The following is a 27,760-nucleotide window of genomic DNA, read 5'->3' as shown; positions in this document are numbered from 1 at the left end:
TATCATTACCAACTGTAAGATACGACATGTATGCTGTTGCCCAGTGTAAGTTACAACATCTATGCTGTTGCCTTTTTCACTGAGCAACGTATTCAGTTACATTACTGCTAATGCCTCCTGCATCTGTAAACAAAAGTTCACATTAAGCAGAGTTCATCAAAAATAAAAAAAACAAGAACAAAAAAAAACATTAGGTGTTTCTACATGTGTTTGATAAATCTCTGGTGGCTGTTTTATGAATCACTTTAATTTTTGTTTTTCTCTCACAGTATTATTTGATTTCAAATGTCTGGTTTATTATACTAGAGAAAAGTTGAAATAAAAGTGGTTCATACGTAAAGTTTTGGAAGAAGCAGATAAACTGGTTTCAGAACGAATTCTCACCTACACACCTGCACGTTTAACTGCACAAGAACCTCGTTCGTCGGTACCAACAAATTTCGCGACCAGAGCGGGATTGTTTGCAACTATGTACGGCTAATCACGCTATACTTTTCTTTTACACGTACACGATGAAAGAATACGATCTTATCCTACTTACATTTCAAGTTCTAACATGAGAACAACAACAAGTCTCTTATTTCTTGGCCAAATCATACGTATGTATGCATTAGGCCTACAACTGACTGCAGATTACACAACGCGCGTTAGCCATACCCGTAGAACCGTACGAATTACACCTTCGTGAACTTACGGATAATTCAACGTGGCGAATATTTTTAAGCTATGATAACGGAACACTGAGATTATGTCCTCAGGTAGGCATCCTACATTTATATGTCATGTTTTATAGATAAGAAAATCACTTCTGAATATTTCTACCGTTTAGGATTATTTCTCTCCACCGATCTCTTTATAAACTAGGGTCATAACTTTTAACTGAACATGAATCTGCAACCGTAAGAGCAAAAACTTACCTATTAATGCAGCTTAGTCGAACAATCTTGTATATATATAAATCCCTTAAATATTAGTGTATAACTAGGGTTGTTTTACAAACAAACCTATATCTGTACTAAGTAAACATGTACAAGCTAATTCTATTTGAACAGAGATATAACAGCAAGCGTTATGTAATAGAGCAATGATATACCCTTTACTGAGTAGAAATATACAAACCGAGGCTCTATAATGGATTAACCGTAAATTAGCAATGCAGTCGAAAAGACTGTTTAATGGGCAATCGTATATCAGTAATCAGTAGATATAGATATAAACGAAGGTGGACAGAACATACAGTAGCCAAGCACTGAAGAGAGATCTACAAATCAAATTTATACCTGTCCGTTACACAAACCAGTGTCCTTAATTACGTACGAGAATATGGTCGCCTGAACAGTGAACACTTCATACCGCAATACGATTTCCGAACCAGTTAACAACTTATTGTTTTCTGGTGAACAGAACATACAGGAAATGATTAGACATTAAGTGCTTGAGTTATCTCAGTGCAAATATATTATAAATAACTCTCAGTTCTGCTTTTTATTTCTTGAAAAGGATAATGGGGGTCATTTTTGAGAGAGAATACCACGTAATTATACCACATATATCATGGAGCGTTAAACCCCAAAGGCATGAAAATAACTGATATGGAGTTGAAGCTAGGATGTGATGAAAGACATGTCTGATTGCAACTAGAACACAACAGTGTCAGGTGTAGAATCCATCTACAGTCGGGGCAGTTGGTTTTCCAACACCCTGGAATTTTTTGAATGAAACGTAATTAAAAACATAATTCATCTGAGCATAATTTGCATACTTTATTTAACACCGTTTACACAAATTAAACCATAAAAGTATATCACAGAAACCTAGTGGTAGCAGTAATAATGGCGCTTAATGATACACATGGTATTGCAATAATTTCTTAACCCTCTCAAACATGGCCTCAGAGAATCACTGAATGGTCAAATTATCCCACAGGCAGTTTTGGCGTGTAACATTCACTTTTCAGTGGGTTCATGAAGCAATGTTAGATATTTCTAGGATGGTGGAAAACTTGTAGCCATAGTTGTACTCAGAAAACTAAACCTAAACAATCATGTTGGTGAGTAGAAACTGGCTGAATAAAACTGACACGAGTTATAAAGTTTTCATAGAGATTGTATCGTGGGTGAAAACAGGACACTTAACAACAGTGTCTGTGTAGAGAATTTGTTCCGCGTAAAAATAGGACGCTTAACAACAGTGTCTATGTATATAATCTGTCCTATGTGAACCCAGGACAAAAAACAATAGTGTCTGTGTAGAGAATTTGTTCCGCGTAAAAGTAGGACACTTAACAACAGTGTCTATGTATATAATCTGTCCTATGTGAACCCAGGACAAAAAACAACAGTGTCTATGTAGAGAATTTGTTCCGCGTGAAAACAGGACACTTAACAACAGTGTCTATGTATATAATCTGTCCTATGTGAACCCAGGACAAAAACAACAGTGTCTGTGTAGAGAATTTGTTCCGCGTGAAAACAGGACACTAACAACAGTGTCTATGTATATAATCTGTCGTATGTGAACCCAGGACAAAAAACAACAGTGTCTGTGTAGAGAATTTGTTCTGCGTGAAACAGGACACTTAACAACAGTGTCTATGTATATAATCTGTCCTATGTGAACCCAGGACAAAAAACAACAGTGTCTGTGTAGAGAATTTGTTCCGCGTAAAAATAGGACACTTAACAACAGTGTCTATGTATATAATCTGTCCTATGTGAACCCAGGACAAAAAACAATAGTGTCTGTGTAGAGAATTTGTTCCGCGTAAAAATAGGACACTTAACAACAGTGTCTATGTATATAATCTGTCCTACGTGAACCAAGGACAAAAAACAGCAGTGTCTGTGAAGAGAATCTGTTCCGCGTGAAAACAGGACACTTAACAACAGTGTCTGTGTATATAATCTGTCCTATGTGAACCCAGGACAAAAACAACAGTGTCTGCATAGAAAATCAGTTTTGAATTAAAAAAGGACAAAAACAGTGTTCAGGTAAGAAACCTATCCTGAGTCAAGTTTCTCTCTAAGGTTCCTTTACGGTGTTTTCAACAGCTCATAATGATAAAAACTTAATTTCAGAACTTACAATAGATAAAAGAAGATAACAAAAGATTACAAAATGAAAAATACATTCAACACAGAGTAATTACAGTTCAAGTTTTTGTTTAATTTCAACTTGATTGGTAGTAACCTCGACTAACAGAACTGAAAGTCTTTAAATTCAGTGAGGTTAATAGTAACCTCCTCAAATCAGAAGAACCGGAAGTGCTTAGAATTTAATGTGATTAATGTTAACATCCTCAACTGAATAGAAATGGAGGTCTTTAAATTCAGTGAGGTTAGTAATAATTTCCTCAACTGGACAGACGTGAAAGTGTTTTCAATCCAGTAGACAAGATGTTGTTTTTAATTCAGTGAACTTCGAAAATTAATTGCTTTCGAATTTCATCCAGCCGTTTCACGTTTCGGAGGCTCAAACTGAGGCTCAACTGAGTTGATTTTCTCTTAATACTGCTACATTTTTGGGGCTTTAATATCAGGCTAAATTTGGATGTACGCTATCTAGTTTTCAGAAATATATTAAGCCTGATTTTTGCACTAGAAAATTTGATGATTCAAGTAAATGTAACATGTTAACGAAACATATTTATCCTATATTGTAAAAACTGTAGTAAGTCTAGATATTGTTTGCTTGCAACACTACGAATCGGAAAATCCAAACATTGAGCCGCTAGATGGGGCTCGGTAGTTTCAGTTTTATATATGTGTGTGTGTGAGAGAGAGAGAAGATCGTGTGAAAGTCAATCCAATGAGAACAGCCGTACAGGCGGCAAATGCTGCTAGTTGTTTGCCCTCCCTCCATCTGCAAATTAGGGATAGATAATGTCGTAATTTTTGGGACTTCTGACCTGGTAACTTGGCCCCACACAGTAAAGTGCCGTTCAATAAAGACTATCGCGTAAAAGAAAAATAGCACACTAAGATAAACAAAATTTGGTTAGATAAGACAAAACGCACCTTTACAAACAATTGTTTGTTTTTTAATACTTGCAATACTACACGAGGGCTATCTGTGTTAGTCGTCCCTAATTTAGTAGTGTAGACTAGAAGGAAGGCAGCTAGTGATCACCATTCACCGCCAACTCTTGGGTTACTTTTTAACCAACGAATAGTGGGATTGATAGTAACATTATAACGTCTCCACGGCTAAAAGGGCAAGTATGTTTGGTGCGATGGGGGATTCAAAACCGCGACCCTCAAATTACGAGTCGAGTGCCTTAACCACCTGGCCGTGCCGGACCCTTTGCTAGAAAAATTATTTAAATCAATACCAGAGTATCCATTGCATCAGCAGTGTTCCCAAGATTCATTTCAGTCACACTTAACACAATTGATATTAATGATTTTTATTGTTGTGTAACACTTAGAAATCAAACAACTCGACCCATGCACAGTGAATGGCCCATACACTAAGTTTTTTAACGTGAAATATCCACTATAATGCAGTGTTCTAAACCGATAAAGCAATTTGTTAATGGATCAGTTGTTGAAATTATATTTTTTATTAATGTAATTATTTATAAAATACTGACAGTGGTGGTCATCTTTACGAGTGTACAAAATATTCTTATCTTTTGTTATATGAATAAAAACTTATGATTTAGTTATTATTTTTAGGCCTAATAATTATGTGTATTAATACGACCCTCAGGAGCCTGGCTGGGCATAGCTGGATGGGAAGGTCGCTCGACTTGTAATCTGAGGGTCGCGGGTTAGAATCCCCGTGGCACCAAACATGCTCGCCCTCTCAGCCGTGAAGGCATTATAATTTTACGATCAATTCCCACTATTTGTTGCTAAAAGAGTAGCCCAAGAATTGGCGATGGGTTGTGATGACTAGCTGCCTTCCCTCTAGTCTTACAGTACTAAGTTAGGGACGGCTAACGCAGTTTTGTGCGAAATCTAAAAAACAAACAAACAAATAAACCTTCGGGAGCCAAGGGGTGTCTTTACAGTGCAATTTGCTGAATATTAAAATTAAGCTCAATCATGAAACACTCATAAACGGTGGTTTTGGAAGTATCTTTTCTAGACAACTACAAGACAAATTTTCGTTTGTCAACTGATAATTTTTAAGTGTAAAACATCACCCTCAAGTCTCCATACAAGCTAATAATAAAGTCTACCTGTTGGGAGTAATTTCAGTAAATATTAATAAAGTCACATTCTTAGCATCAAACATCAAACAACTGCCAACCTTCTAGGCTTCTGTTATCACTTTTTTATGTTTAACTTTCAAATGAGATACAAACGTTTCACATGTGATTCGATAGGGAAGATCGAAGCATCACGATAGTCAGCAGTAGGATGAGTAGATAGGAACACTTTGAAAGTAGCTACAGACATAATATTGTACTCAGCTTGCTGCACAATATCTACCAAGGTAGTTCTAAACGGTTCCTGAATATCTGTGAATACTCCCATGCTTCTTGTGTTTGGCCTTAAGCTCATGATGCTTTGGCGGATTTCAGTAACCTCACCAGTTTAAATTGTTTTACGTATTCCCAATGCTAAAACCTCAAAAATGCACAAAGTGCCTTCTTTTTACCCAATAAATGTGTCAAAAAATTCCATTTCAAATTGCGAAAAAGTGACCTAGCAGGTTTTTTTTCCATAAAAATGTTCCTCACTGGTTCAAGATGGGCCTGTTTAACAACAAAATTTATGAAAGCTTATTAGAATTTCTTACGACGTGAAAACTCACTTCTTCTGATATGCGGATTTTGTGTATGTGTATTTTTATGAAATTAATCGTATTGTATTTATTTAATTATTCATCCAGTTTCGAAAAAACTGCGAACGCAGAAAGGTGATGGTTTGTTTGTTTTGTTTTTAATTTCGCGCAAAGCTACTCGAGGGCTAACTGCGCTAGCCGTCCCTAATTTAGCAGTGTAAGACTAGAGGGAAGCCAGCTAGTCATCACCACTCACCGCCAACTCTTAAGCTAGTCTTTTACCAACGAATAATGGGATTGACCGTAACTTTATAACGTCTCCAGGGCTGAAAGGGCGAGCATGTTTGGTGCGACCGGGATTCGAACCCGTGACACTTGAATAACGAGTCAAGCGCTCTTACCACCTGGCCAGGCCGGGCCTATATGCACGTGAGTTTTGGCCGTGGGAGCGTTATAATGTGACGGTTAATCCCACTAGCGCAGATAGCTCTCGAGTAGCTTTGCACGCAATTCAAAACAAACCTAACATATTGTTCGATGTTTTTATGAGTCAATAAGCATTGTTTGTTAAGTATGAAAAAAAGAAAACTGGCTTATCAAATTGGTCGCCTTTTATTTTATTAGAGAAACACATAGTTGATTATCAAAATTGGAATTTTCAACATGTACAGCACCTTATGAGAAATTTGTGCTAAACGGCCAGGTTAAAGCCCTCCCTCCGAAAAAGTTTCTAGCATAACTTTTTTACGTTTGTGTTACTGAACCTCTCAGTAACACTTGTTTTGAGTCAAGTAACTGTATTTTCTGTTACTTTTATAACACGCTTTCAGCTAACAGAGCCGATGGGGTTCAGTGGCATTATGAATCGTATGTAGACTCCTGTCTCCAATTCGACAGGGTAACCACTCGGTCAACTTTGAACAAGGAATAGTGGGAACTCAGAAACGAGGGTAAAACTGCTATTTGATTTCAGAAACCGACTACGCATGTGTCTGTTTGTTCGTTGAATTTCACTCAAAGTCACTCGAAGGCTTCCTGCTCTGATCGTCACTAATTTTGAGGTGATAGACAGTATCATACACTCAGTGATGTCGAGAAACCCACATGTTGAGAAATTTATATGCAAAAACGGCTCGTTTGGGTTGAGAAAATATTTTACATAGAAGAGCAAACAACGTTTCGACCTTCTTCGGTCATCGTCAGGTTCACAAAGAAAGAGGTGACTGACCGGAAGCTAACCACATGTTTGAAAGGGGTTGTGTAACTAAGTGTCGGAATGTAGAGGGCGGTATTAGATGTTTGAATATATAATTTATTTATTTTATTATGTTAATATAGGTATAAAGGCGTTCCTTTATATTTGTTTATTTTGGGTTTAAGTTGTTGTATAAGTAACGCTTCTTTAATTTTGCGTTTGTTTATGTTTGTTTCTTTATTTAGTATTTGAGTGTTTTCTATGGTTATGTTGTGTTTATTTGACTTGCAGTGTTCGAAAACGTGTGAAGGTGACTTTTTATGTTCTTTGAATCTGGTTTTCAGTTTTCTACTTGTTTCTCCAATATAGAAGTCGTGGCAGTTATCACATTGTATTTTGTAAATAATGTTGGTGTGGTGTTTGTCAGTGTAGTTTTTACATAGTATAGACCTCAGTTTTGTGCCTGGTTTTTGAATAAATTTGGTATTAACTGGAATGTCATAATTTGTTACTAATTTTTGCCAAATGTTGGCTATTTGTTTGCTGATGTCAGGAATACATGGTATACAGCAGTATATGGTTTCGTGATTTTTTGATTCGTGAGATATATTTACTTTAGTTGGTTGATTTTGCTTTCTGTCTAGGTGTGTGCGTATAATGTTTTCTACGGTTTGTGGAGGAAACTTATTGATGTTGATGAAGTATTGTTTTATTTTGTCTAATTCATCGTTAATTTTATCTGGTGAGCATAGTTTTATGGCTGTGTTTATTTGGTTTCTTAGTATGTTGAGTTTTTGTTTTGTTTCATGTGCTGAGTCCCAAGGAATGTATAGTCCAGTATGGGTGATTTTTCGGTGGATTTCTGTTTTGAATTGTGTGTCGGTTCTTGTAATTTTGAGGTTAAGAAATGATATTTGATTGCTTTCTTCCTGTTCACATGTGAAGTTAATGTTGGGATGTATAGAGTTAATGTGATTGAAAAAATTAAGTATGTGTTCTGTAGATTTGAATTTCGCAACCGTGTCATCTACATATCTGTACCAGTACAGTGGTGGATGTAATGCTGTGTTAATTGCTTGTGTTTGAACTTGTGTCATAAAAAATATTGGCTAGAACTGGTGATACTGGGTTGCCCATGCTTAGGCCATTTGTTTGTATATAGTTTCCAGAACCTTTACAGAAGTTCCAACCACTGAAGCCTGCAAGATAGCCTTAGAACTCTATATCCGAGACCCTAACCAAACTATAGAAATTCCCAGTAACCAGTTAGCAACCCTAATAGAATTCACCACGATAAAGACAAACTTCATGTTCAACAACCAAAACTATATACAAACAAATGGCCTAAGCATGGGCAACCCAGTATCACCAGTCCTAGCCAATATTTTTATGACACAAGTTGAAACACAAGCAATTAACACAGCATTACATCCACCACTATACTGGTACAGATATGTAGATGACACGGTTGCGGGATTCAAATCTACAGAACACATACTTAATTTTTTCAATCACATTAACTCTATACATCCCAACATTAACTTCACATGTGAACAGGAAGAAAGCAATCAAATAGCATTTCTTAACCTCAAAATTACAAGAACCGACACACAATTCAAAACAGAAATCCACCGAAAAATCACCCATACTGGACTATACATTCCTTGGGACTCAGCACATGAAACAAAACAAAAACTCAACATACTAAGAAACCAAATAAACACAGCCATAAAACTATGCTCACCAGATAAAATTAACGATGAATTAGACAAAATAAAACAATACTTCATCAACATCAATAAGTTTCCACCACAAACCGTAGAAAACATTATACGCACACACCTAGACAGAAAGCAAAATCAACCAACTAAAGTAAATATATCTCACGAATCAAAAAATCACGAAACCATATACTGCTGTATACCATATATTCCTGACATCAGCAAACAAATAACCAACATTTGGCAAAAATTAGTAACAAAATGTGACATTCCAGTTAATACCAAATTTATTTAAAAAACCAGGCACAAAACTGAGGTCTGTACTATGTAAAAACTACACTGACAAATACCACACCAACATTATTTACAAAATACAATGTGATAACTGCCACGACTTCTATATTGGAGAAACAAGTAGAAAACTGGAAACCAGATTCAAAGAACATAAAAAGTCACCTTCACACGTTTTCGAACACTGCAAGTCAAATAAACACAACATAACCATAGAAAACACTCAAAACTAAATAAAGAAACAAACATAAACAAACGCAAAATTAAAGAAGCCTTACTTATGCAACGACTTAAACCCAAAATAAACCAATATAAAGGAACGCCTTTATACCTATATTAACATAATAAAATAAATAAATTATATATTCAAACATCTAATACCGCCCTCTACATTCAGACACTCAGTTACACAACCCCTTTCAAACATGTGGTCAGCTTCCAGTCAGTTATCTCTTTCTCTGTGAACCTGACGATGACCGAAGAAGGTCGAAACGTTGTTTGCTCTTCTATGTAAAATATTTTCTCAACCCAAACGAACCGTTTTTGCATATAAAAGTATCATACACTGCCAAGTCATGGGCTACTCTTGTCAAATCGAATATTGTAGGTGATCGATCATTATAACGTCCTCACGGGTCAAAAGAAAGAAAAAGGCGGAAGTTTTTTGCTCCTAATTTGGGGATTATATACAGAATAGAAAAGAACAATCCATAATTAATATTAAGAAAGCAATAACTTTAAATAAATTGATGATAAACAATAAAAAAGTATATAACAGTATTAGATTAAGCGTTCTTTATACAACCCGTGAGCGCATGTGTATGTTTACTGTATTTTAACTTTTCAGTGGAAAATTGAACATTTTGAAGCTTGAAATACATTTTCTTGAGTAACAACCGGTGGTGGTCACTAAAGTTGTTTTAACTAAAGTTATCAAATATCTAATGTAATAAGGGAGAATTTGTGGGCCTGGCTTGGTTAGGGAGCTTACCTTGCATTCTAAAGTTCGCGTATTCGAATCCCCAGCACACTAACCATGCTCACCTTAACAGCCATGGGGGACGTTATAATGTGCCACTCAATCCCACTATTGTAGTCCAAGAGGTGGCAGTGGATAGTCATTAGTACCTTTCCTTTCATAGCTAAATTAGGGACGACTAGCACAGATAGCCTTCGTGTAGCTTTGCGTGACATTTCAAAGAAACCAGCTAGATTTGCTCTTACGTAAAACGACCTTTGTAGGGTGTTATTTTATAAATTATATTATTGATCAATCATTACAGTGGATTTATAATATCGTTTTTGTAATAATGAACTCGAAAATAATTTGTACTTTACAGAAAATAACTATTGGATTATGAAATTTGTTTAATTTTGTAACTTCAACTGCCCTGATTTAAGTTTTCATTTAATTCTAATGCAATATTAAAACATATTTAAAATATTTTTAATGTTTTATCTACTATTATCTCAAATTACAGTCAACTTTGATTTTCGGCCCCCTACTTATTTACAAAATCGTTGTCTTTCTACTTTATTACTATGATGAAAATCTTCAAAACAGTATCGAAAACATAATTTGGACACAATTGGTTTGTTTTGCTTTGAATTTCGCGCAAAGCTACACGAGGGCTATCTGCACTAGCCATCCGTAATTTAGCTGTGTGAGACTAGAGGGAAGGCAGCTGGTCATTACCACCTACCGCCAACTCTTGGGCTACTCTTTTACAAACGAATAGTGGGATTGACCGTCACATTATGTTTGGTGCGACTGGGAGTCGAACGCCTTAACAACCTTGGCCATGCCGGGCCAAAAGCTGATGGAAAGTAAGTCACAAATCAATTTTTTCCTTCAGCTTTTTTGTGTGTGTGTGAAAACGGATTCCCACTTCCATGAGTTCGACCTGACATGTACTCAGTGTTTCAGTTCATTCTTTTATCTATTTTTTTTCTTGACTTATATGAAGGTATAGATATTTTATTTTATCAAGCTGTGCTTCATAAGTATTTTTACTTGTTAAACTTACTGGTTTTTCTTTAAATTACAACTGAATAACATGGATGCAACTCCACATTTATGAAAAATAAATGAACCAGAGTTCACACGTCATTTATAGCTTTAAAGATTTGATTCAGTAAGTATCGAGCCTCTTCTCTGGTGGCTCAGCAGTAAGCTCGATGGATTATAACACAAAAATTCAGAATTTAATCCCTTTGGTTACCACAGCGCTTATAGCCCATTTATTGTGCAACACTGAGTTAGAATAGGCTTAACTTTCGAAATGAAGAATTTATCTATAGTTTTAGTTCAGTACTTATAGAAGTTAAGGCTTTGCTCCACAAAATATAATAATGATATCTTACGAGGGGTATCTGCGCTAGCTTTCCCTTATTTATCAGTACAAGATTACAGGGAAGGCAGCTAGTCATCACCACCCACCGCCAACTCTTTAGCTACTCTTTTACCAAAGAATAGTGGGATTGACCATAACATTATAACCCCATCACAGCTTAAAGAGCGAGCATGTTTGTCGCGACGGGGATTCGAACCCGCGACCCGTATATAACGAGGAAAGTGTCGCCTAACGACCTGGTCATGCTGGGCCAATATGAAAAAAAAATTAGAACGACCGTTACAAAATAAACTGCACGTATTTCTCTCTCACAAAAAAAAAAAAGAGAAAAGTTGGAGTGAAGAGAAAACATGAAAATGATCTTGTTTAAACTTCGTGTTCCAACAGTAACGGATACAAACGTTATATATATGTAAAAACGGTTCGTTTGGGTTGAGAAAATTTTTTACGTAGAGAGTGAACAACGTTTCGACCTTCTAAACGTTGTTCACTCCTCCACGTAAAAAATTTTCTCAACCCAAACGAGCCGTTTTTACATATCTATTTCTCTACAAGTGAGTTTTCTCGACATCACTGGATACAAATGTTATTTATTTAACATAAATAAATCAATACTTTCTATTGGAAACGGAAGAAGAAAAACAAAACGGACAAAAATAAACACCATCGACCAGAAAACATAGCATCTAAGTATTTAGTCCAAGAACTACAAAAATGAGTGTTTTAGTAGTTTCATTTTAAACCCTGAAAGTCGGTGAGTTATTGGAAATCAGTAGACTTAAATATTGTTATGAAATTTTAAATAAACACGCAAGTACAAAGAATTACTGCTTCAAGTGTCCTATCAATTTATTTATATGTGTATAGCACAGTCACAGGCGAAGTACAACGACAAAGCCCAAAAATATAAAATCAAATTTTTTATTTGTTCTTCTACAAGTAGGTGAGAAATTCCGTCTATTTCAAAGAACATTCGGGTAGTTGGAGTCTTTGTGGTTGTTTTTTCTTATCTATTTAAATATTATCTGTGCTTAGAATAGATTAAATTGTGTGAAAAAAAAACCTGAAGTATAGTGTTTAAAAACCTTTGTACGCGAGATAGATTCACTCCCCCCCCCACAAAATCTGAGAATATTTGAAAGTGTTTCTCCGAAACACAAAACGAGAACAATATCTTAATAACTTAACGCATAAGAACGACACGATTCTGATCCGAACTTAATCTGAAGTTAATTGTTCCTGCGTCTAGAAGAGAAACAAAACAGGGCCGATCGCTAAATTAATCATATAAATGAAACCTTCTTTTACAGGAGAATGAGGCCCAATATGGCCATGTGATTAGGGTGCTCGACTTGTAAACTGAGGGTCGCGGGTTCGAATCCCCATCACACCATACAAGCTCGTCCTTTCAGCTGTGGGGGCGTTATAAGTAACGGGCAATTCCACTATTCGCTGGCAAAAGAGTAGCGCAAGAGTTAGTGGTGGGTGGTGAAAACAAGCTGCCTTTTCTATAGTCTTATACTGCTAAATTAGGAACTGATGGCGCAGATAGCCGTCGTGTAGTTTTTGGCGAAAATTCAGAAGTAAAAAAAAAACAACCAAGAGAACGTTAACAGCCAGCTACAGAGTTAAAATACTTCACTTTGTTCTTATGAATTCTAATTACTTTTCAAAAATTACGAACAGAAGTAAACCATCTTCTACTTCAAATGTTATATCACTGACAGGATTATAATAAACGAACTTTTGTAAATATTTAGCAGTAGACACGTGATTCCTCTAGCATATGACGACACACTTCTACTTGTCTCATACCAAGATATAAGTAGTGCGACTTTCATTAAATTGTTTTCTGTTGATGACGTGCTTTATAAGAAAACGCTCGCCTTTTGGTACATCTAAATCTGTGTAATGGTTGTTTGGTTTGTTGTTCCGATCTGATATTATTTTTTTACGTTAGCTGATCGTAGAGCAACCAGCGTTTCTTTCTGCTGGAATTATACCTTCTCTACCTTTGTCGAAACGGTTTGAGATTGCTGATACAGCTTTATTTGAAACGATTGCCATATCCTGCTTTACATGTTAACTTTGCGTCGAAAAGTCAAGTCCTGGGGCATAACCCTTCCAGAAAGGGTCAGTTTCAAACGACATCTACACTTGCGAAACACCACATTTCAATTGAATTTCAACAAGAAGGTGAGGTCATTTTCACTGCAGTGAAAAGCCACTGAATTGGCCATGGGCAAGTTAATTAGTCGAAATTAGAATGCCAAAAATAGAGAATAAACCATTGTAAAGGTTTGATGTCATTCATCATAGGACAAGTTGAGATTTAGTATGTCTCGTGGCCAGCTGCCTAATAACAAAATATAGTTTGTAATTTTCTGAGTCTCGAGAATGAGAAATCACATAGATTCAAACACCACAAAAATCACGAAACAAGAAACCTGATAGACAGAACGCTTTGCGGGAGCAGACCTTGATTTTTCGAGAGTGAACCGGTAAGACCTACCTGCCTCAACGTATCGGAAGTTTCTCATTTTGTTGGGCCCGACATGGCCAAGTGGATTAAGACGTTCGACTCATCATCTGAGGGTCGCGGGTTCGAATCCCCGTCACACCAAACATGCTCACCCTTACAGCCGTGGGGGCGTTATAATATGACAGTTAATCCAAATATTCGTTGGTAAAAGAGTAGTCCAAGAGTTGGTGATGGGTGGTGATAACTAGCTGCCTTCCCTCTAGTCTCATACTGCTAAATTAGGGACGGCTAGCGCAGATAGCCTTCATACAGTTTTGCGCGAAACTCAAAAGTAACCAGTTATCAGTAATGTCAATTAATGTGTTTTTTTAATTTCACAGGAATGTCTGAAACCTTTTAACTTGAAATTACATTTTTAACATATTCAACTTATTATTATTGTTTCCGTTAAACATTCACATATAAACTGTTATATATGTGTGTGATAAATATTAAATTACGAAATTAAAAACAAATAAGCAAAAATAAAACAACTAACTAAATAAATAATTAATATATTATTATTAGGGTTACGTTTCTTACAACAAAAAACTAAAGATGAATTTATGATAAAAAATACACTTTATTAATTTACGTAAGCAGTTATAAAGAAAATAAAGTTTTCTATTCGAGAATTCCTGATTTGTTGTTCATATATTATTTAATTCTTCTTTAATAAAGTTTTCTATTCGATAATTCCTAATTTGTGGTTAATATATTATTTAATTTTTCTTTAATAAAGTTTTCTATTCGAGACTTCCTGATTTGTGGTTAATATATTATTTAATTCTTCTCTAATAAAGTTTTCTATTCGAGAATTCCTAATTTGTGGTTAATATATTATTTAATTCTTCTTTAATAAAGTTTTCTATTCGAGACTTCCTGATTTGTGGTTAATATATTATTTAATTCTTCTTTGCATAAAGAAGTTATGCAAAGTTATAAATTGTTATAATCACTCCCTAGTGGTGCAGTGGTAAACCTGGATTCTCAGAACACTAAGAATCATGTTTCGATACTCGTGCTGGGTGCAGCACAGATAGTTCATTGTGTACCTTTGTGAAAACAAACAAACAATCTTGTAATCGTAAATAGATGTGTTTTCAAGAGCCTTTGTTGATTAGAAATTTCAAAATAAACATTTTATCTCAATACTATTTCAAATATGTTTGTGGTTTTCAGATGTCATGGAATGAGCCCAGCATGGCCAGGTAGATAAGGCACTCGACTCGTAGTTCAAGGATCGCGGGTTCGAATCCTCGTAACACCAAACATGCTCGCCCTTTCAGCCGTGGATGTGTTATAATGTGCTGGTCAATCCCATTATTCGTGACTAAAAGAGTAGCCCAAGAGTTGGCGGTGGGTGATTATGACTAGCTGCCTTCCATCTAGTCTTACGCTGTTAAATTATGGATTGCTAGCGCAGATAGCCCTTGTGTAGCTTTGCGCGAAATCCAAAAGAAACCAAATTTATGCTATGTTCTGTCTTAAGTTTAATATCTAGATATGACTTAGTCGAATGTTTCAAAATAAGTTATTTTTACATTTTTGGTTTTAAAGGATTACTTTGTCACTAAAATACCCTTTTCGAGTTATCATTTGCACGTGACATTTAAGTACAAATGTATATGCCACTATTACTTTTTTAAATAGTTTTTCTGAATTACGAGGCATTAAAACCTATCCACCACAATTTGGAATATTAACTGCTATTATCTTTGTTATTCATTAGTTAAATGTTTTGCACCTGAATTAGTACCTTTACGCTGACTTACACTTTTTTGTACTGAAGACCAACCATCTTAGGCCTACTTCCGCTCAGGTCACCGAGCACCTGCCCATTTCCGCTGTGAAATCCGCGGTTCTAGCACGTTTATCCACGGAATGTCGGGAAATAACTTCTGCCTTTCAACGACATCTGGTCGGCTCAAACACACTACTTACTGATTCTAAAAAGAAGTATCATATGTCCGTTCTGCTTAGAGTTCTTGAATTATGCAAAACGTCAATTTCCCGGAAAACAACATTTCGTATAATGCCTGGAGGTTTTTCTTTCAACAAAACATATGTTGTTTTTTTACCAGAATCGATTCATCAAAGCTCACATATTTTATTTATGTTATTTTGTTTTATTTTTTAAATAAAATCCTAAAATAACATAAATTTTGTTTTTCTCCGAATTTTTTCAGTTTATTTGCATTCGCTAACACAATAATATCTTTAAAAGGTCATGACATTTAACTTCTATAGTTCTTCTATTTTAGAATTTCTTATTTAAATATGTAAAATTAAATGTTGTCAAGATATTTATTTAATACATTTTATAACATTTATTAGATTTAGTAATTTCAACCAAAAGCGCTTGAGTAAAGAAGCATGTTATGTTAACAGAATAATAGGTAGGTGAACATACGTTCCATCATCAATAAAACTCTTCCTTATGCTTAGAAATCGTAGTTTGTCAACGCGTTATTAGCCTGAAGTACCATATGCGAAATGTGAGCTAAACATTCAGGCCAGAAACACAAAGGTTCGGGCATAACCATTTCTTATTTTGAACTGCTGATCAAAAGAAGAGTAATCAGTCAACAGCGCCCTCTGTCTAAACAGTTTATCTTAACCGTATAGAGATATTAAGTATTAGAGGTCAAAATGTCGAGTGTTTACAGCAGTATATCATAGTTTGAACCCTGGTCCGTTTGACAGAAGGTACGGCACACTAATAATTAGGCCAGCCCGTCCCAATTTTCAATCGACCATGTTTTTCTGCATGTATTTTATTTCATATTCTCTCATGAAAGTTATGTGAATTAGGTTTATCTTTTAAGGGATGGCGGTAACTTTAAGAATTTACAACGCTAAAATCCAGTATTTCGATTTCTCGTGGCGAACTCAGTAGCCAACCCAATGTGACTCTGTTCTAAAACAAGCAATTATCTTGTAATGTTACCAACAAATATCTACAATTGTAAACATACAGTTTTGTACACAAAACTAATGCTATTACTACAAAGTGGTGTTTCTTAAGGATAAAAATCAGTTTAAGTAAATATTGCAACATTTCAGTGTTGTTTGTTTTGATATTATATCCACAAATCGTCGACAGAAACTGTCGTACGCACGAGGAGAATTGGCGCGAATTCTCGTTAGCCTCAAGTTCTATCTTTCATCACTTAAACGAGATAAACATTTATAATATGAAATATGACAATCGCCCTGGCTCATGAATACAAATAAGCTGTTAGCTGCACAGTACCCATGGTAACTACGTTAATACAATATCACTGTTAAATGGTAGCACGAATATGGAAGTTCAGTGGAAAAGGAAAGAATAAAAGATATTCGACCAGTATTATTTTTGGAAAACAATAAGTTTAAATAACATAGATCTTCCAAAAAATTAGGTCGTTATATTTATCTCGTGATCTTTTCTCAGGTTTTGAGGAATTTAAAGCTTAATTTTCAGAATATGTTTCAAATAAGACATTTCTTAATGTTTCTGGGCCCGGCATGGCCAAGCGTGTTAAGGCGTTCGACTCGTAATCCGAGGGTCGCGGGTTCGAATCCCGGTCGCATCAAACATGCTCGCCCTTTCAGCCATGGGAGCGTTATGATGTGACGGTCAATCCCACTATTCATTGGTAAAAGAGTAGCCCAAGAGTTGGCGGTGGGTGGTGATGACTAGCTGCCTTCCCTCTAGTCTTACACTACTAAATTAGGGACGGCTAGCGCAGATAGCCCTTGAGTAGCTTTTCGCAAAATTCAAAACAAAAACAAACAAACAATAATGGTTTTCAATGTAATACAATCCAAATTGTTCCTGTATTGGAAAACACAAGGTTATTATACGCTAGTCTTTAATTACACTTACTTAAGTTAATATCTGAGTTGTATGACTAAATATGAGCCTTTACTCTTATTCAGTACAAGTCTAATAGATTAGATCAAGATCTTTAAGCTGTCGGTTGCTAGTTAGACGATAATAGTTATAATTATTATCAAAGAATAAATGGTTATAACAAAATAAATTATGTACCTGCTATATCAGAATATATTACAAGAAGTTAAGACAAAAACACTGTTTCTTTCAGATGCATTAAAAGCAATTTAAATACAAGACGTAAAATGAGAATGAAAAGTGGAAGATATGATTTTAACCACGGAACGATTATTATACCAAATCACAAAACCAATTAACTTTCTCATGTAGCGAAGTAAAATCATAGACTTAATGTAACAATGAAACGTAACTGGAACACAACACAACTAGAACAGAGATGAACGTCGCACACACTTTGAAAACTTCGTATTCACGTGGAACCCAAGCATTCAGATTGGAATAAGTTTTAGAAACAATCTGAAATGCAAATGTGTTTTTAGTACAATGAACCACTTTTAATTGTAAGATTGTTGTTGTAGCACAAAGCTACACAAATGACTGACTATCTGTGCTCTGCCCATCACAGGTATCAAAACCCGGATTCTAGCAGTATAAGTTCCCAGACATATCATTATGCCACTGGGGGATTCGTTATATGTATTACATATGTGCATAATTTGGCATTCACGTCATCCTATTAAGAGCTAATAAATTTAAAATGTTCACACTTTTTACTGATCACTGTGTTTAAAATACATGGTAGATTTCATTATGTTTATCTTTGTAGTATTTTAGTCAAATACAGAAAAAATTAGCTTAAACAAAACCGACAAACCATACTCACAAAGGTGCAGTTGTTAATCGTTCAGTGATATTTAACAACAAAAACTATTTGTCCTTTTGTATGGGTCCCTGAAAGTGTTCTGTTTCAAGGCTAAAGTAAAACCAAAACTGAGAGTAACAAATACTTTTATTTATTGCTTTTAAAATCCATACGTCATGCTGTGTTGTAGCTTACAGAGTGTATAATTTTTCTTGTAATTCATGGCATGCGCACGTTTTATTGATGTCACAAAAGTACAAATTGCAGCTTTAAGCCGGCTTTATCTAACGTCATTATAGTGTGTAATGACTGACTGACAGACAACACACTACCTTTCAATGGTGCAAATGGTTAAAACAGGTGATTCCTCCAAGCGTTCTTCAGCCCCCTTTCGGGAAAATAATAATAAAACAGTCTTTTAAGCTTTTGTCAAAATACTTTATCTGGTGAGACTATGCTCTGACTTTCTAGCAGGTATAGCTTATCTGGTTTTATCAGAATTAGTAACCTATTTATTTATTTTTGAATTTTGCGCAAAGCTACTCGAGAGCTATTTGCGCTAGCCGTCCCTAATTTAGCAGTGTAAGACTAAAGTGAAGGCAGCTAGTCATCACCATCCACCGCCAATCTCTTGGGCTACTCTTTTACCAACGAATAGTGGGATTGACCGTTAATTATAACGTCCCCACGGCTGAAAGAGCAAGCATGTTTGGTGCGACCGTGATTCAAACCTGCGACCATGTGTAGCCTAATGAAACCTAATATGACTTTCCAGGAGATAAATCTATCTTTTGCCAGAATACTTAGTGAGAACCTGAGATGACTTTCAAATACTCTAGCTCTTACCAAAATACACCACCTAGTGACCATCTAATGTTACTTAGTGAGAACCTGAGATGACTTTCAAATACTCTAGCTCTTACCAAAATACACCACCTAGTGACCATCTAATGTTACTTAGTGAGAACCTGAGATGACTTTTAAATACTCTAGCTCTTACCAAAATACACCACCTAGCGACCACCTAATGTTACTGATGTTACTTAGTGAGAACCTGAGATGACTTTCAAATACTCTAGCTCTTACCAAAATACACCACCAAGCGACCACCTAATGTTACTTGAAATCTGCTAAAGATTCTTTATCTTTTTACAAGAATACTTTACCAATGTAACTTTCAACCTGCGACATCTTTATTTTTATCAGAGTATATCACATGATAAACAGCCCACATGACTCTCCATTTGCTATAGCTTAGCTAATTGTAGTCAGAATACATCACATTAATGGAAAAACGGTATGATTTTTCAGGTTATGTGTATTGATGACGTTTATGCTGGGTTTGAGAATAAATTATTTAATTTTTCCAACACCTATTAATGATTCAAATGCGTATCTCTTTACAAAACTGTCAAGTGTTACAAACTATAGTTAAATATATACAATGGTGGAAAAAACGTATTGTGTCACCCGTTTTTTTTCCACTTTTCTTCGGTATCATCTTCTGTTTAGAATTCCTAATGCTTGTAAGTGCGCAAAAGCGTTTCCCGAATGATGCAATATTGTTTAAGTATCACATCAGAAGCTTTATAAGCTGTGGTTTTGCATCAGCCATTTTTGTTTGTTTTGTTGTTATGGCTGTATATACTGGTTCTTATTGAGAGTCAGTTTAGAAGGTTATCTAAGTAACGTTCGTGTGATGCTATTATGAACATGGTTGAGAGTTAACTTCATGAGAAAAATCAGTCGTCATTTCTTTCAGTAAAGAGGAACTCTTTGACAGAGCAGACTGTTACAAGGATTAAATTTAACCATTACACTGTGAACTGCTGTGTGCCCGGATGTAGAGAGACTGACTGTGTGGAACATGGGAAGAGAAGGGTTAGGAAAAATATTCCACAGCAGCAGAAAATCGTGTTCTGAAACACATGAAACTTTTGACTCATAAACTGTCGTATACATGTCTCAAACAATAAATCAGGAGACATCAGGATTCATCGTCCGGTCTCTCCAGTGTTTAATTGGTCTTCCAGCAAGATGGCCAAGAAAGAAACCCTTCCTCACCAACAAGATGAGGTAAGTAAGTTTAGTCTCAACAAGGTCATAGGGCATGTTGGCCGGACTGAAGTGTGGGGAGCAAAATGACCTTTTTGGACAAATCAAAGTTTAACCAACATGAGTGTGGTGGGAAGCGCGTTGTATAACATCGATCTGGAGAAGAGTTTCGTCCATCGTGTTTGAAGGCAACTTGTGAAGCACCTGAAGGGTCAGGTGATATGGGTGTTAATCTCTGGCTAGGGTGTGGGACGCCTGCATTTTGTGAAATACGCTGTCAATGATGTCGACATCTCGACATCATTGGCAGTGTCTTTCAGCTCCACTGAAGTGATTCCGAGCTGTTGGTTTTAGTCTGGATCACTTCAGTGAAACTGACCATTGCACGTTCCTAAATAACTCTGCTCCATGACACAGGACTCGAGTTTATCGGTCTAGAACTTCTGGAAGGTAGTGGAGTTACAAAGTGCATGAGAATAAACAAAGAAACATCTTGTAACTGAATAAAGCCTCAATTCGCATGTGGCATCTTCAAAGCCTACATTCAGTGTGATCCCTATGTCATGGTGATTTCAAACAGGTATCAAGACCAGAGTGAACACAAATAAGCATTAAAAAAGGAAACAGACCCTGTAACAACGTCTTATCAATCACATTAACGGCGTTATAATTAAATCGAACTTTAGTAATCAGAAAATATTTTCGTATCTGTCAAGCATTTGTTGATCAACTGCTGTCACGGATGATTGGTTAAAAAAAATTCATATGAGTGTTTGAATGGCTGAGATACGAGTCGGCTTACAACATTCAGTATCCATAACCGAATATCTTTTATTATGACACTTTTACAATGCATAATCTTATGAAATATTACAGGAGCAAAGAAAAGTGTGGAACAAATGAGGTGATTCAATGGTATTTTTTTTATCATTTAAGATAAATTATTGAAAATCGACGGTCATTTTGACCCGTGATGAATATCTTCCAACTTCTCTCAACATATAGAAAACTAATCACTAGGTTCAGCCCTGATGTTCCAAATATTCATCAGTTAATCTCTTATACTACCGTGAAATCTCACGGTTGTAAATAAATAAAATTGTCTCAACTGAGAATGTTTCAAATATTTTCTCCTACTGGCTACCTAGTGGCACAACGATATTTCAGCGAACTTACAACGCTACAGCCCTGGTTTCGATACTCTTGATAGGCAAACCACAAATAACCCATTGTGTAGCTTTGTGTTTAACTATAAACAATTAAACAAGGGATTCTCATTGTGTCCTCATAATTAAACACACAAAAATTGGATCCATTAATTTTTATCAATTATTTTAATGATTTTGAAAAGTATTAAAAATTAATTAGATCGCTTCTGACCTTTCTTCAGGAGTATAAGAGAAAACAAGTTAGGATATCTCAGTCTCTCTCCATATGACAACCCATATGGCCCTCCAGTGGCTCAGTGGTATGTCTGCGGACTTACAACGCTAAAAACCGGGTTTCGATACCCGTGGTGGGCAGAGCACAGATAGCCCATTGCGTAGCTTTGTGCTTAATTCAAAATAACAACAACGACAACCCATTTAACTTCTGAATAATTTTATAACACTCCTCTGTTTTCTGTCCAATATCTTAATGTTTTTGCCAGGTACAAGAGATTACAAATGCAAGCAGCACCCCCATTAAGGCCTAACTAGCAACTTGAACAGCTTCCTATTCGTGCTATTTTATGCAGTAACTTCAAGTTAACAATTGTGTTCAAGATCAAAGAGAGGAGAAAAAAGAATTTAAATCTCAATGGTCATTTATCGTGACGGATGTCGGTTTTGCCAGTAATGTTTCACTGATAGTACAAAACGTCAGTTCCAATGATACTTTAATGAGCATTGTTGCAACTCTAATAAGGGCCCGGCATGACCAAGCGTCTTAAGGCGTGCGACTCGTAATCTGAGGGTCGCGGGTTCACGTCCCCGTCGCGCCAAACATGCTCGTCCTTTCAGCCGTGGGGACGGTAATGTGACGGTCAAACCCACTATTCGTTGGTAAAAGAGTAGCCCAAGAGTTGGCGGTGGGTGGTGATGACTAGCTACCTTCCCTCTAGTCTTACACTGCTAAATTAGGGACGGCTAGCACAGATAACCATTGCATTTCGCACAGTTGTGCGAAAAACAAACAACTCTAACAAACCAAACTTTTGCGCCTGAAAGTTTTGAAACGGTTTAATTTTATCTAATGGTTTTCTAATAATCTTGTTAGCTTGCAAAGATCTAAAACATTTTCCTCTAATAATAGGAAAATGAATAGAAATTTCTTTTCAAGGTATAGGGCTTTTGCCTAGATTTCCTTGAACAAACAACTAAAGATAAGACAATCTTATTATAATAACCTATTTAACCGTAGTATAAAGTTTATTTTTTTTTTTGAATTTCGCGCAAAGCTACACGAGGGCTATCTGCGCGAGTCATCCCTAAGTTAACAGTGTAAGACAAGAGAGAAGGCAACTAGTCATCACCACCTACCGCCAACTCTTGGGCTACTCTTTTGCCAACGAATAGTGGGATGGACCGTTACATTATAACGCCCCCACGGCTGAAAGGGCAAGCGTGTTTGATGTGACGAGGATTCTAACCTGAGACCCTCGGATTACGAGCCGAACGCCTTAACCCACCTGGCCATGTCGGGCCACCGTAGTTTAAAAGTGGACAACATTCTCACTGTTGTCCCATATTATAATGTAACATGTAGTTTGTAGACACTTGACAGAAATTTTTAATCTGTTTACTTTATGTCAAAACATCTACATCCAGCCAGGAATTATTAATTAAATATCTCTCATTCCCGTTAATTAGACTTGGATTTGATCATGTTGAGCGCCTCCCAGGGGTAGTAAAGAGAACTACCATATTATTTAGTACAAGGAATGATGGCCAGCTGCCTATGCTAAATCACCGAAACTGTCAGAAGAACCTGAGTTATGGTTCACCAAGAAACAGTCGGCCATATTGCCAAAGCAAGGCCCAGGTGTTGCAGCCGAGCTATCTACAGCGAACTGCTGTCGAGAATATGCTTGAATAGGATAATATATTAGCGTTATTCTTGAAAAAGCAAATAAACTTGGATGATACATGACATTGGGAAAAATAAATTTGCATTTTTTACTTACTTGTCGATTTCCATTTATTAAAGTTGAAAGCAATCTGCTGGGTGTACAAGAAATCTTAAGTACAACTTAGAAAGTTTTATGTTGAATGTTTTAATGGATTATAGGTCGCTTGTTTATCTGCTAACATTCATGCATTTGTTCATAACTCCATGAAATTACCCATGAAATAAGTGATGACCTTATTTTGATACAGAACGTTGAAGCTGTGATACTAGAGCATACGTGTTTTATATCTAAGAAGTATGTTCATAGTTAAATTATTTGGAGTATTGCCTGTAGTTGTTATCCAATAAAGGACATCAATATATTGGACAGAGTTCAGAAGAAGGCTATGAAAATGAGGTGGTCATATGAGGAGAGGGTGAGTTATTTTAACTTGTTCTTTCTTGCAAATATAAAATTATAATCAATTTTTAAGGTCGGGTCGTGTGTAGCCTAGTAGTTAACGTGTTTAGTCTGTAAATGCAAAGGCTCGTGGTACGTGGCTGGTTGCTACAAAAACACGCTCCGGACATTTAGACAGCGAGTACACTAAAAACGTAACCATGAAGTCCCGTTTTTATGTCCCAGGAGTGGTAGTAAATGATGATAGCTAGATGTCTTCCATAAAATATCTCTCTTAGTCAGTGGTATTAAGATGCCGTAAGTTAACGTTCATGATGTTAAAGTTGTATATTTGTGGAAAACTTTCTTTGAGTGCTACTTAGATCACATAAAACCTATGACTCAACATAAGTCCAGATCATAAACTTTAACATGACTTTTAACGTTCATAATTGGCTGTTAATGTAATCTTGCCGGTCAAATATTTTCAATCTTAGTTTGTTTGTTTGTTTGTTTTGAATTTCGCGCAAAGATACTCGAGGACTATCTGCGCTAGCCGTCCCTAATTTAGCAGTGTAAGACTAGAGGGAAGGCAGATAGTCATCACCACCCACTCTTTTACCAACGAATAGTTGGATTGACTGTCACATTATAACACCCCCACGGCTGAAACGGCGAGCATGTTTGGCGCGACGGGGATGCGAACCCGCGACCCTTAGATTACAAGTCGAACGTCTTAACCCACTTGGCCATGTCGGGCCTTTCAGTCTTCTTTTATTAATCATTTATTTAGGTTTTCCAATAATAGGGCAAGGATAAGCTGTTCCAATTATTTAAAATTTCTTCTTTAAAGGTGTCATTTTATTCTTAAAACAAACACCTTGAGACGTGGGCTTGAACGTAGAGAAGTCTGACCTTAGACAAGTATTACATCCCATCAATCACAATATAATTACATGGTTCCACAAGGGCTGTTCGTAGACTCTTACCTGCATTCTAATAATCCTTCTAATAGTTTTGGGCGTCAATCTTGATCTCCAGACACTGTGAAGTGTATCGCTACGTCATTACTACCTCTTGTCTGTGCGCTGGCAGAAAAAAGTGCCAACAATTTATTAGCGCGAGTAACTAGTTAGAGAAACGCAAGATTATTGTTGTTGTTTCTCATTTTGAATATTCCTAACACGTTAAAATAGCAATGATTTGAGTACAATGTGCTTATTTTTCTCTATTTATAACAAACAGTGGGAATAAATATTACGAAATCTTGCGGGCGATTTTAACATTCCTTATTAGATATTTGCGTTACTGAGAAAAACTAAATTGAAAGAAATGCTTAAGGTATTCACAACAGAGCAAACGGTAAGGTTTTACTGTAGAGTGAACAATGGTGCCTCTCAATAAAGTGAACTGTAGGACCTCACAGCAAACCAAACAGTAGCTTACCACAACGAGTTTGTTTGTTTGTTTGTTTGTTTTGAATTTCGCACAAAGCAACTCGAGGGCTATCTGTGCTAGCCATCCCTAATTTAGCAGTGTAAGACTAGAGGGAAGGCAGCTAGTCATCACTACCCACCGCCAACTCTTGGGCTACTCTTTTACCAACGAATAGTGGGATTGACCGTCACATTATAACGCCCCCACGGCTGAAAGAGCGAGCATGTTTGGCGCGACCGGGATGCGAACCCGCGACCCTCAGATTACGAGTCGCACGCCTTAACACGCTTGGCCATGCCGGGCCTCACCACAACGAAGTAAACAGTAACACATCATAACAAAGTAAATAGTAGCAGCTCACAATAAAGAGAATATACATCACAGTAAAGTTAGCTGTAGTACATCACAATAAAGTTAACAGGAGCGCCCATACAGCTCACTCTTTTCCCAGGTTGATTTCGAAACTTGATTTTATATGCGGCTCAACCTTATTCTGATGTTTGTAGAACCTGAAACGTGGTGACTCATGCAGATATAAAAAAAATTATTAAACGATTTTCTCAATGAATGCCTGTGGTTTACTTAATGAAAGGTAACGTGAAAAGGTAAAACGTTTTTTCTTGAAGTTCTTGATATAACACTCCTACTTGTTTAGGAGTTTTTACAGCAACATCATGGATCGAAAGTGAAGAAAATCAGGATTTCAGATTTCTTTTTATCTCTATCTTAACAGCCAGATGACTGGGTTCCAGTCTTGAATGCCCCCTAGTGGCACAGCGTTATGTCTACAGACTCATATCACTAGAAACCGAGTTTCGATACCCGAGATGAGCAGAGCACAGATAGCCCATTGTGTAGCTATGTACTGTCTTCCAAACAAAGAAACAGTCTTGAACATCGAAGTTTTGTTTTGAATATTTAGGTTCCGTCTCAGACATCTTGTTTTCTTATTGTGTTCTATAACAGTTGTTTAGGTCAGGAAATTACTGCTCTGACAGAATTTTAGCTTGAAATAACAGGTTTGTGTACTTCAAGTGTGTAAGGAAACTTGTAATTCAATTAAATAGTTCAAGGAATACATCTTTACTTTGATCATTTAAAACTAACCTGTTTCTTTTTTAATCCCGACGTCGTAAATGGTTTAACTAGAGATGTAATTAATCAAGAAGTGATATGAAGAGCCGTTTCTTGATCCGAGGCATTTCAGCATCGGCCTATGAGACACTTCTGTAGCCAATGATCATCACTTCCCCACCAGTGGCGCAGCGGTATATCTGCGGACATATACCTCTAAAAACCGGGTTTTGATACCCCAGGTCGGCCAAGAAGAAATAACCTATTGTATAACTATATCCTTGTTTCCAAACAGTCATTTATCATCAATCAATTAATCACATAAAACATTCTGGGAGGACATCAAGAGCTAGATATTGATAGAGGGTAACAGAAGATACACTTATCGCCACTACTATTCCTTTGGTTAACTACACTTTGATCGACGTGTAGATTAAACTGGACCTCTATTGAACTTAATACTTCGAGATTAAACAGTTTTATAAATACCGAGTTCATTTATTAGACGTGGTTCCTGTGAAATAGAAAAACAATGAGATAACAATGTTATGATATGTTTGTTTTTGGAATTTCACGCAAATCTACACGAGGGCTATGGCGCTAGCCGTCCCTAATTTAGCAGTGTAAGACTAGAGGGAAGGCAGCTAGTCACCACCACCCATCATCAACTCTTGGATTACACTTTTACCATCGAAGAGTGGGATTGAATATTACATTATAACGCCCCCACGACTGAAAGGACGATCATGTTTGGTGTGACGGGGATTCGAATACTTGGCTATGATGAGACAATGCATTCTACATGTACGAACAGTATAATAAACCAGATACGTTCGTAGCTTGGCTGTTTTCGAACCCGCGACCCTCGGATTACGACTCGATTAATTTCTGATCAAACCAAGCAACGAATATACAGGAAAACAAAAATAAAACACCAAACATGCTTGTCCTTTCAGTCATGTGGGCGTTATAATGTGACGGTCAATCCCATTTTTCGTTGGGAAAAGAATAGCTCAAGAGTTGGCAGTGGGTGGTGATGACTAGCTGCTTTCCCTCTGGTCTGACACTGGTAAGTTAGGGACGGCTAGCACAGATAGCCCTCGAGTAGCTTTGTGCGAAATTCAAAAACAAACAAAACCAAGCCATATAAGTATACATCTTACTGGACAATTGTTGTATTACAGAA

The 27,760-nt window shown here is 36.5% G+C and overlaps 1 protein-coding gene across 1 annotated transcript in view; it reads left to right on the top strand.

Moving 5' to 3' along the window:
- Positions 1–474: 474 nt before the first annotated feature.
- LOC143223577 (POU domain, class 3, transcription factor 4-like) overlaps positions 475–27,760 on the top strand; it is a 47,935-nt gene continuing 20,649 nt past the window's right edge. Inside the window, exon 1 of the mRNA XM_076451705.1 lies at positions 475–758. The gene's annotated coding sequence lies outside the window, so the exon portion shown is untranslated. The remainder of the gene's footprint in view (positions 759–27,760) is intronic.

The sequence above is a fragment of the Tachypleus tridentatus genome, chromosome 8 (assembly GCF_004210375.1).
Source record: "Tachypleus tridentatus isolate NWPU-2018 chromosome 8, ASM421037v1, whole genome shotgun sequence".
In the NCBI taxonomy this organism is placed as follows: domain Eukaryota; kingdom Metazoa; phylum Arthropoda; class Merostomata; order Xiphosura; family Limulidae; genus Tachypleus; species Tachypleus tridentatus.
This window is presented reverse-complemented; position numbering and strand designations above follow the sequence as displayed.